Below are 10,323 nucleotides of genomic sequence, written 5' to 3' on the forward strand. Positions count from 1 at the left end.
CCCCCCCCCGTCCCACAGAAGGTTGGACCTGATGGACTTACAAAGTCCCTTCCAGCTTGTGTTGTTCCATGATACAATTACTGAATTTATTTGCTACTGGAAATGGCAATCTCGCGACACAGTTGGTGGAGTGGAGAGACGCGTAGGAAACTGTATGGTTTTTATTTTATTTTTTTGTGTAACTGATGGAGCTCAGCAGGCCAGGGGAGGAGAGTTCCTGGGTACCAGCAGAGGCCCGTGGAGAGATGGGGCTGCGTTTACCGAAGGCAGGAAACCTGTGACACATCTCAGAAGTATCCAGCAGGCTTGGAAGGAGAAGAATGCAGATAATCCCTTTGAAAAGCGGGAAGCTGTGCGTGTTAAAAGCGGTCCTTGCCGCAAGTGGCAGCTCTCAGCACTGCTTGGCACTGCGGCTCGGCCAAGCAGTCTTGGCACAGAACCCGGCCTTGACCAGGAAATGGTTTTCTCTGCAGCTCAACGTCAAGGGGAGGCAGCTTCGCTTCTCTTTGAACGCACACCTGGAGAAGGTGGCTTTAAAAATGATTCTGCTTGAGCAAGTTTATAAAAATCTGCCTGGGTGACAATAAATGTTCTTCGGCTTTGCCCTGAACAGCCTCTTCCTTTGAAGTTACTGTAGCTCCTTTGTATGATGTCTGTGTTATTAGGAGAAATATCTCAAACCCAACGATTTACAGGGCAACATCCATGTTACAGAAGACTCGGAGGAGAGGAGAAACAAAGTTATCAACAAAAAGGAGGACCCTGATCCCAAGCCCAGGTTTACAAGATGAAGGTATTTTTCCCTGCGGGGTGTAGCCCACATTTTCCTGCGTAATGGCAGCCACATCTTGAATTTAAGAAAAAATTTGTTCCTTTCCATTCAGACTCAAGCTGCAGTGGGAAGAAAGGAAGTCTGAAAGTCTGCGTTGCGATTTCGCTGTGGGGTCAGATAGAAGTTGAGGGCGCAGCTGAGAGAATGAAAGGTTTTAATCTCGGGCTAATTGCAGTGGTAGCTGGCAAAAATGGGCAGTGAATGAGGGCTTTATTAAAATTTGTTCTCAGGTGTCAGTGCTGCTTTCTGTCAGATCTCTAACACATAGCAAAACTGTTTGAGGCGTGAATGCAGAAGAGGCTTAAATCTTTGGAAGAGACTTTCAGAGCCAGCAGAAACACTCCAGTAGGGTTTTTTTTCCTTGAGTCCTGTTGGTTTTCTTTTCAGCGTTACTCTTTGCCAGATCTCTTGTATCGGGGGAATGTGTCCTGGCCTGCAGTGTCACCCCCAGGACGCGGGGGCTCTCGGCGTGCGGCACGTGCGATGCCTGAGGCCGGTTGGTCGCAGCAGCTGACGCCTCTCCTTCGTGGTCCGTCTGTGCGGCTGGCTGGAGGGAGCACGGCCGGAGCAGCGCGAAAACAGGGACCTGCCCCGTGGTTGGAGCAGCCTGTGTTTGGAACCACACAGCTGTAACAGGGAGCAGCAGAAATAGTGAAAGACAACAGAACATTATCATTAACGAGGCATTCTACAAATGAAAGGCAGGTACCCCTTCAGCTGTCGGCATTACGCTGGGGGCTGGGGCACAGTTTTCAAGAACCATCGGTTCCAAGTTCCGAAGAACCACCTGCTGCAAATGGCCGAGCAGGGCGTAGCATCGCTGAGAGGAATGGGTAGAAAGCTGATGCTCTGGGGATGTGGAGCCTGCCGTTAGCTGTGACATCTGCGGTATTATTTCAGCTCATTGCTTGTTTCCTACATGCATCGGTTTCCTTTTTTTTTGCAGAGTAAATCTGATGACTTCAGGCTCTCAGTGTGACCGAGCAAAAAAGCACAGCACAGAGAGATGGGGATGGGAAAGGTGGGTTTCGGTGAGCACTCTTTAAGATTTGCCAGAGGTGTCGCAGAGCTAGGTGAAGACTCCACTTTGCCCTGCCTTGGTGCAGAAGGAGAGAAGATACGGCCGTAGCTTTCAGCCAAGGGAAATGCAAAGACAGAAGTGCGGGTAGGTTGATAAACAGGGACAGGAGCCGTAATTAGTGCTGGGAAAACACCCTCGTGCTCTCCGGGCCTCCTCGTGGAGCAGCGCGGTGCCAGCCAACGGCAGAGGAGCCACAGGTTGGTGCCAGCGATTCATATCCACTCGGTGGAGTTGCTTTGAGATTTGCAGATGATACAACTGCTAAGTGCTGTTATTAATGTTTCAAAGCTTCTGGCTCCCGTTCCCATACGTGGATCATCAGGCTGTCTTCCCTTGCCATTTTAAAATAATTGGACGACCTGAATATCTTCGAAGTAGCTTGAGCTGTTGCTCAGGCACAGGCTTTACAAATGAAATCTTTCATCTGATACACTTAATGTTAATTTTCCTTCTGTAATGGGATTCTCTTTACCCAAACGTACATGATCGAGCTTGCAGCCTGTTGGAGATGTTCTTCTCCTCCAGTGGTAAATGTGCCCGAGCATCTCGCAGTATGTGGTGAGAAACACGTAGGTAGCTGCTCGGGTGTCACGCGCCTCCGCGGGCAGATCAACAATGAGGGGTTTGTGCGGTTGTTGCTCCAACAATACTTCAGAAAAGCGCCGGCCCGCCTGGCTGTCACTTCTGTTGTTGTACTTTGCTCCTGGTGACATCACTGGTGCCAGCTAAATGAAGTGTGTTAATTGTTAGATGCTCTTTGACCAAGGATGTTGACTTTTCCCAGCACCCAGTCCTACTCAGCCAGTTTGGCAGAAGAAGCTCCGCGAGCCAGAATACGGCCACTTGGTTACAGGGACTGGTGAGAGAGGGTTTGTGTAGATGTCTGTTAGCGTAGATGGGAGGTGAATATTTAAGAACTAAAAGCCACGTGAATCATCTTTACGTTTTCAACGTCTCCACGCTGATGACGCGGAGTCAGCTCTGAAATGAAAACCCTCCACTGTGCTAAAAGTCGCTTGTGATGCCTCTGAGATCAGCACTGGCACGGGGATCGGTGCTGTTCTCCAGGATCGCCTCTGCAAGGTGAGCATCTCCAAGTGCCTTACGAGTGGGGAGGGATCAGGAGGTGTGATGTGCCGTCACGACAGACAGATGGATTTCAGCTGGGCATAGCCCACACCACGGCACGCGAGCCGCCCTCAGGATGACGTTGATGCTGCCAAAACCTCCTGGTCCCTCGGCTTCTTCTGAAGGCTCTTGTGGTGCCTGTGGTCGTCTGCTGGGGAGGCCTGGCGGTGAAGTTCAAGGGAAAGGGACTCTCGTTGCTAACCCTTGGTATGCTCAGACCAAGGTGGACTGCCCAGGGGGTTTCCAGATACGATATTTGAAGTGAAGCAGTGCTGCAGAGGCCAGGTCAGTGCCAAGAGCTTAAACTCTGCAGTAGTAACCACATCCTCCTGGCTGTCCTTGGGGCCCATCCTCTCCGCAGCCCGTCTCTCCGGACAGGGAGAGCTTAGTCCTCGATGCTGTGCTCTAGACACAGCTCCCCAGTGGTGCCCATTTCATCTTCCTCCCCAAGTCATCTCCTTCCATGGCTGTGTCCTCACCAGAAAAGTAAATTTGAGGTCACAAATGGTGCTGGGTGGTGCTGAGCTGGAGACTTGCTCGTTAACATCAGTAGGAAATGCAGTCCGGAGCTGGTGGTGCACTTCGAACATCGTGCCCTTAGCCATGAGATGATTCTTCCTTCCTCATAAACATCCTTTTAGTAAAGTGGGAGGGTAGTGCAGGATGAATTCCCCTTTCTGCTTTTTATCTCGCTGTGTTTACTTTCCAATTATTTCTATTAAGAGTGAAAATAGATCAATGGCTTCCTTCTCAGGCTGGCCCAAATTCTTCATCCCCCTCTCGCAGACGAGGCCTGGGCTGCAGAATTTCATTTGCAAATTGGAACAGGACAGTGCTTAAAACTCTAAGAGTCAACACGCTAGCTTGGGTTTTTCCACTTCAGTGAGGAGACAGAGGAAAAATGTGCACACTAAATCATTCTCAAAAAGCTCTCGTTTTCTGAGACACCTTGCACAGCAGCTTAAAGCAGAAGTGGAAAGCAGATTCCTTCGTTACCGTCGGGCAGGGCTGCGAGGTTCCCGGCTTCCCTTGAACGGAGGAGAGCCCAAGGTAAGGTAGCTGTGTGCAGTCAGACGAACCGTGCCGTGGAAGCGGCTGTTTCTTTTTGCTGGCCATCAGGGGAGTCCTCGTGGCTAACAGGGACGCGTCTACTCCATGAGCATGTGAATATAAGTGGGATGAATCCCAGTTTTCCAGCCTGCTCCTCCCTTGCAGTTGGATCGCGGCGTGTTGGGTTGTCTTGTTGGATTAGGCAAAATGTGGAACAGGTTTTCAAGGGTTTTAATTTCAACGTAGGAATCACCTGCCATTCTGTCTCCTGCCCAGTTTCACACTGGGGGTTGTGATGAGGCTGAGAAGGGAGCCCATCTGTCCGAGCACTTGCAGTTCTCGTTGCACGACATCGAAACGTGGCAGGAACATGTTTGGAAGAGGCTCGGTGTCATCCAGTGCAAGCCTGCATTTTGGGACAGCCGGCAGCTCATCCTTCCAAAAACAGAGGTCACATTGCTGTGGTCCTACAAACCGCTGGCTTCACAGGAGAAGCTGCACCCAGAGCGCATGCCCGAGGGGACTGGAAGGGCTGACCTGGGGCTGTTGGACCGGGATGTCCTGCGAGGAGCAGCCGAGGGCACTGTGGGTGTTTGGTCTGGAGCAGAGGAGGCTCAGGGGACACCTTATTGCTCTCTGCAGCTGCCTGAAAGGAAGGGGTGGGGAGCTGGGGGTCGGCCTCTTCTCACAGGTAACCAGTGATAGGACCAGAGGGAACGGCCTCAAGTTGTGCCAGGGGAGGTTCAGGTTGGAGATGAGGAGACATTTCTGCTCAGAAGGAGCAGTCAGGCACTGGGACGGGTTGCCCAGGGAGGTGGTGGAGTCACCGTCCCTGGGGGTGTTCAAGGAAAGGTTGGACGTGGTGCTTGGGGACATGGTTTAGTGGGTGACATCTGTGGTAGGGCGATGGTTGGATCTAGGGGGTCTCTTCCAGCCTTAATGATTCTATTCTATGAATGTGAGTAAGATGTTTGCCATCAGGTTTCTTTGGCTGTGCATTCAGAATGCCTCCCTGGGCTGCTTCTGCTGGGTGCTGCTGCCCGCGTGGCTGTGTTGGCAGAGGCTGCAGACAGCAGCGCAGAAGTGAGTACTGCTGTGCTTTTGGGGGGAATATTTGCTTAGGGTGACACTCTGTAAATGTATGAAAACACACAAATAGCACCAAGATGACGGACTGGGAAAGAGCAGGATTCCTGGAGGCAGGAATGGAGCACGTTGTGGTCCTTCCCTGAAGCTGAGGGTGCTGAGGCCAGTTCCCCATACATTGTCCGTGCAGTTTGGGGGCATCCTTCCAGAGCTGAACCCTACATACAGGGGGGAAACAAAGTTGTTTGCCACAGCACTGGGATTGAGCTGTTAGTTATTGGAAGGGGAACGGCGTCTTCCGTCTGGACAAGAACTATCTTTGCCATTGCCCTTGGGCTTTATCGGGAAAACTTCTTTCCTGCTCGAATGTAAATTGACAGTTGTTTTTTTCACCGGCATTAGCGCCGGTTCCAAGGACTAAGTCAAGTGATGAAGCGATCGTAGTGAATTCCTAATCCTCTTTTTACTGGAGTTGCCCACACGGGGCATGTGCAGCGCGATGCCATGACAAGCACCGTGCCTGAGCTGCACCGGTGCTGAACTGACTTGTTCTTTCGGAGGCAGCGTTGGTCGGGGCAGAAAAACATGCTTGTGCTCATGCACCTCTGAAGTGGGCTGACGGAAATTAAGGAACTGGCAGCGAGAACAAGCAAGGAGCCTAAAGGAAGCGGTGCTGCCAAACGCTGCCGTCCCTGCCAGGGCCGGTAGCGGGGCACAGCGAGGCGCACGCCGAAGTGTGTCGGTGCGAGAGGTGGCTTGCCCGCGAAGCTGACTCAGTGGGTCGTGGGCTGTGGTGTTTGCTTCTCTGACGTGGGTCCACCGCTGTGGGATGCAAAGTGCTTGGCCCTGGTGGAAAAGCTGGGTTTAACGGTGAAAAAGTGAGAGGCTGGGGCTTGGCTTCGTCTTGCCCTGTTGTGAAGTTGTGCCCTGGAAAGCTCTCCTTGCCATCAGCTGATGCTAGTGGTGTGCTGGAGAGGTGGTAACCTGGTTTTATGTCTGGTCTGGGGCTCTCTGGGGTCTTCGAGTCTCCTCCATCTTCCTGAGCACAGTGAAAACACTTGGAGTTTTATCAGTGCCAGTGACGTGGCTTTTCAGGCAGGAAAACTATTCGCTGTTTTGAGAATTTTAAAGCGTGAAGGCATCAGATAAAGTACACCTCGAGTGCTACCCAGCCTGCCACGTAGGTTGCTTTCCTCTAATTGCAGCTCTGCAGGCCACATCCCACCTTGTGGAGTCGGCGGTGCCCACGGGGCGCAGCGAGCAGTGATGAGACATGGCCTCACGCCTCCGAAGCTTGAACTCGCCCTCCTTTCCCATCTTCCCTCTCCAAACCTCAACGTGCACCCGTGCAGGCTGTGGAGTGACTTTGGAGAGGCTGCCCCGAGGTCGGAGGTGGCGGTGGCAGCGCTCGGGACTCGTGCGGTGCTGCTGTCCGCTGGCTGGCCGTGCCCTCCTGTGTGCTCACCTCCTTCCACGCGGTTGCCTGCCTGTTGTCCTTCTCCGGGCCGCTCACGGTATCATTTTGCCTGTACTTTTCCATCCCTGGGTGAGGGTAGCAGGCTAAACGTGGTGTGATGCAGAGCAAAGCCTTACCATAATTTCGCAGAGGCGCCAAGAGCTTCAAACGTGCCATCTAGTGGTGTAAACACAGCACTCCCCATCAAGGAAACCCCCCAAAATCCACCCCCTCGTACTCGTTACTTCTGAAAATACTCCCTTGTTCTGGGTGGGGGTAAACACTTAAAGTTCCTGCTTACCCCATCGGTTTTTGGAGTGCATGGAACTGAGCTCCTCAGGGACTTTGCAAACCCAATGAATCTTAAAACACTTTTGGCAGGGAGAGGGAGATAATATTTGGATGCTCTGTAGCCATACAGAGATCCATCAACAGAGCCCTGTTGCGAGATTCCCTCCCTTTGCAGATCAGTACTAGGACATGGACTGCCGCAGCCTGTAACCTGAACTGCTTTGTCCTCCTCTCCGCTGAAGAAGGCTGCACCAAATTGCAAACGACTCCAAAATCTTTCTGAAAACCGCCATTCATCACCAAGATAAGCACAGGCCCCACACGAGGTGCGTTAAAAGGCACAAGGTTTATTCCCCGAGCTGGCGTGTGTGCGCGATGAATTACGGCCTGAACCCGGTCTGGCGTGAGCGTTTGTCCTTACTGGGATCTCCGGTTCAAGCTCTGGCACAGAACTGGAGTTGCGCAGGTTGGGCTTTGTGTGCTTGCTGTTCCTAGGATTTTTACCTAGAGGTCATCGTGTCCTTTGCTACAGCAGGCAAGTTTCTTTCTGTTTGGATTGGGTTAGGCGATCCGTCTGCTGGAGCTAGCAGAGGAAGGCAGGAGAGCGTTTCTGGGCTCCCTCAGCTTGCCCCTCAAGTCGTCCTTTTCATATCGGGGCTGGAACCGAGCCTCTCCTATCAGATCCCGCAGCTCCGAGCTTCCTTTGTGTGTGCTGCTTGTGTGTAAGCACGTGAGACCAAATGTAAAACAAAAAAAAAAAAAACACGAAATTTCCAGCACTGGGATTGCAAACTGCAAATAATATGGAAGGAAGATGCTTGTAAGGAGAATAAAAGAATTTAAACAGCTAAAAATAGCCAGTAAGCTAAGTGGGAAGAAAACTAAATGTGCCAGCATGAAGTGCTGGAAGTGGATCGGTCCTAACTCGAGGTCTGCTTACGCGGCTTGGATAAAATGCAGAGAGGGGATTAAGGACAGGAATCCAACTCCAGGGACGAGCAGCATCTCTTCGGCTGGGGCAGTGCTTGCCGCAGCTCACCTCCGGCAGAGATGCTTTTTTCTGGAGCAGACACCCAGGTGTCCCCCGTGCCCCACACAGACCAGCAGAAAACATTGCTGACATCCTTCCCTCTTCCTTCCGTGCCTGGGGCGGGCTTCCAGCACTGCCTCCTCCTCCCCAGGCGCTGGGGGTGAGCAACGCCGCGGGCTGCGGGGAGGGCAGCAGTGCTGGGGGCACGGGTCAGAAAGCTGCTGCAGTTGGTAGAGGAGCGGGGGTTCTTCAGCAGGACAAGAAAGCTGCACATCTATAATAATAATAATATAAAAAAAAACGGGAAAAAAACCAGCCCTGCTTTGGGAAAATTCACATCCCGCGTTTGGAAATAGCTCTCTCTGAATATGTTTGCTTTAATTTTTCAATCAGACTTAGGCGAGCGGTTTAGGTCAGCCATTGCTGCTGCTACCCGATTTTTTCTTTCAAGGTGCACGATGTTTTTATCCTAAAAAAGCGGCTGCTTCTGACCCGTCACCTTCTCTTGAACGGGTTTTGATTTTATGGCAGGAAACGCTGGGCTGTTGGTGCCAATGGGATGCAGCGTCTGCCTTTACGACCGCAGCGCGGGCCTTTTATTAGTAAAATTTAATGTGTAACAGGGTAATTCCGTTGCACCTACTGCTCCGCTGGCTTGATTTTGTACAAAATGAGTGTCTACTTCCTTGAAGGCCTTACATAAGCGCTAACTGGGAACGAGCCCAGCGTGTTCGATCACAATAAAGGAGCTGATTCAGAGCGGGCTCTTTCTTAGAAATAGTCGTAAACAAGTTTATATATAGACACTGCTCTTATGTACAAAACTCGCTGGAGAAATGTTTCTAAGGACCAGGGGATCTAATAGATGGCACAGGGACTCTGCTCAGGCTGATCCCCGAGTAAACCCGTTGTCGTGGCTCGAGGCGAGGTTGAAGAGAACATCTCTGAAATCCCGGTGCGTGGAAGGGGCTGAGCTCCGAACAGCTCATGCCAGGAGAAAGGGGTTTGATAAAAGGCTCGGGAACTCGGGCTGGCATCCCACACATGCAAATCCAGGTGCCGTGCGTTGTATTTGGGTGCCGGGGTTGTTTCAAGCCGGTCAGGGCCAGCGTTCGGTGCTTTGATCCCTCTCTTCCTTCTCCTGTGCCCGCCTGCACACGAGATGGGACAGCCCCCTCTCCCTGGAAGTCCCCACCGCCAAGCATCACGCGCTTGGGAACAACGAGAGGGCTGTCACCTGGGGGGCTCTGTTCCCCCCGAACCAGGCAGGACCCCAAATGATCCCGGCCAGAGCTCACCGATGGGGTTTTATCTCGAACAGGTACGAGCGGCCTGAGGGCTGCTTGTCCTGAGCTCTGCTGCCGGCTCGGGCTCAGCATCGCCGGCTGGGTGCAGAACCAGACGTGGGAAGCCTCGAGCCTTTGTGATGGGTTTGTGAGGACGGTGGTGCCTCGCCTCCTCCCTTAACGAGCTGAATTGTTAAAATATGTTAATGGCAGCAGACACACGAGAAAGGGTGAAGCAATACCCTGACACGTTGAATAATTAGATCATCTCCTGCGCAGGAAAAAACTCGGGTGCGAAACAGGAACAAGAAGTGCCTCCCTCCCCCTCTGTCGAGGCACCGGGTCGGGCTCTTTCTGCGTGCAGAAGCAGGTTAGACGATTAGATCTTCAGCATTAATTCCTTTTAGTGCCATTCCCAAAGATTCGAGGCCCACGTATGGGCACTAACGGCTACTAATTGCCTTGCACCCGGCTGTTGGTTGGCTTTTTTTTGGGGGGGGGGAGAAGTTGGAGGCTTGTTTCGGATGGCTGAATTGGCGAGCTGCGTATTCGCGATGAAACAAACAAAAAAACGGAGCGCTGCTGGCCTGAATTCATAAACAGCGCCGTGGTTAATCGGGTTTCCTCGCTGAAACCCCGGTGACTGCTGTCCTGAATGGGAGCTCGATAAAGGGAATTTCCTCCAGAGGTGCAGGACGTTGCGGATGCTTTTCTCGGAGCCTTTGTCGTTCCGGCAAAGCGGGGCTCGCTATTTCTTAAGAAATCGATTTATTTAAAGGAGGAACTGCTTATAACCTCCCTGGTGGCAGCGGGGTGGGAGCTGGCACCCATGGGGGGCCGTGGCAGCGACGAGCAGGCTGGGCTGTTCGAGTTGACTTGTTGATACACACAACGCGTGACTTTTGTTCTCCTCCTTAATCGCTTCCTTCAAAGAGTTAACTTCCCAAGCAGCCACAGATTAGTTCTCTCGGTTGTTTTAATTATTCTTCTCGTCACGCACAGTGAAGGTCTCGTGTTTGTGAAATGTCTTTTATTTTTGTGTGTGTGTGTGCGTCCCCTTCCATCGCCGCTCCGGTGACGCCG

This window comes from Oxyura jamaicensis, chromosome 1 (assembly GCF_011077185.1).
Source record: "Oxyura jamaicensis isolate SHBP4307 breed ruddy duck chromosome 1, BPBGC_Ojam_1.0, whole genome shotgun sequence".
Taxonomy (NCBI): domain Eukaryota; kingdom Metazoa; phylum Chordata; class Aves; order Anseriformes; family Anatidae; genus Oxyura; species Oxyura jamaicensis.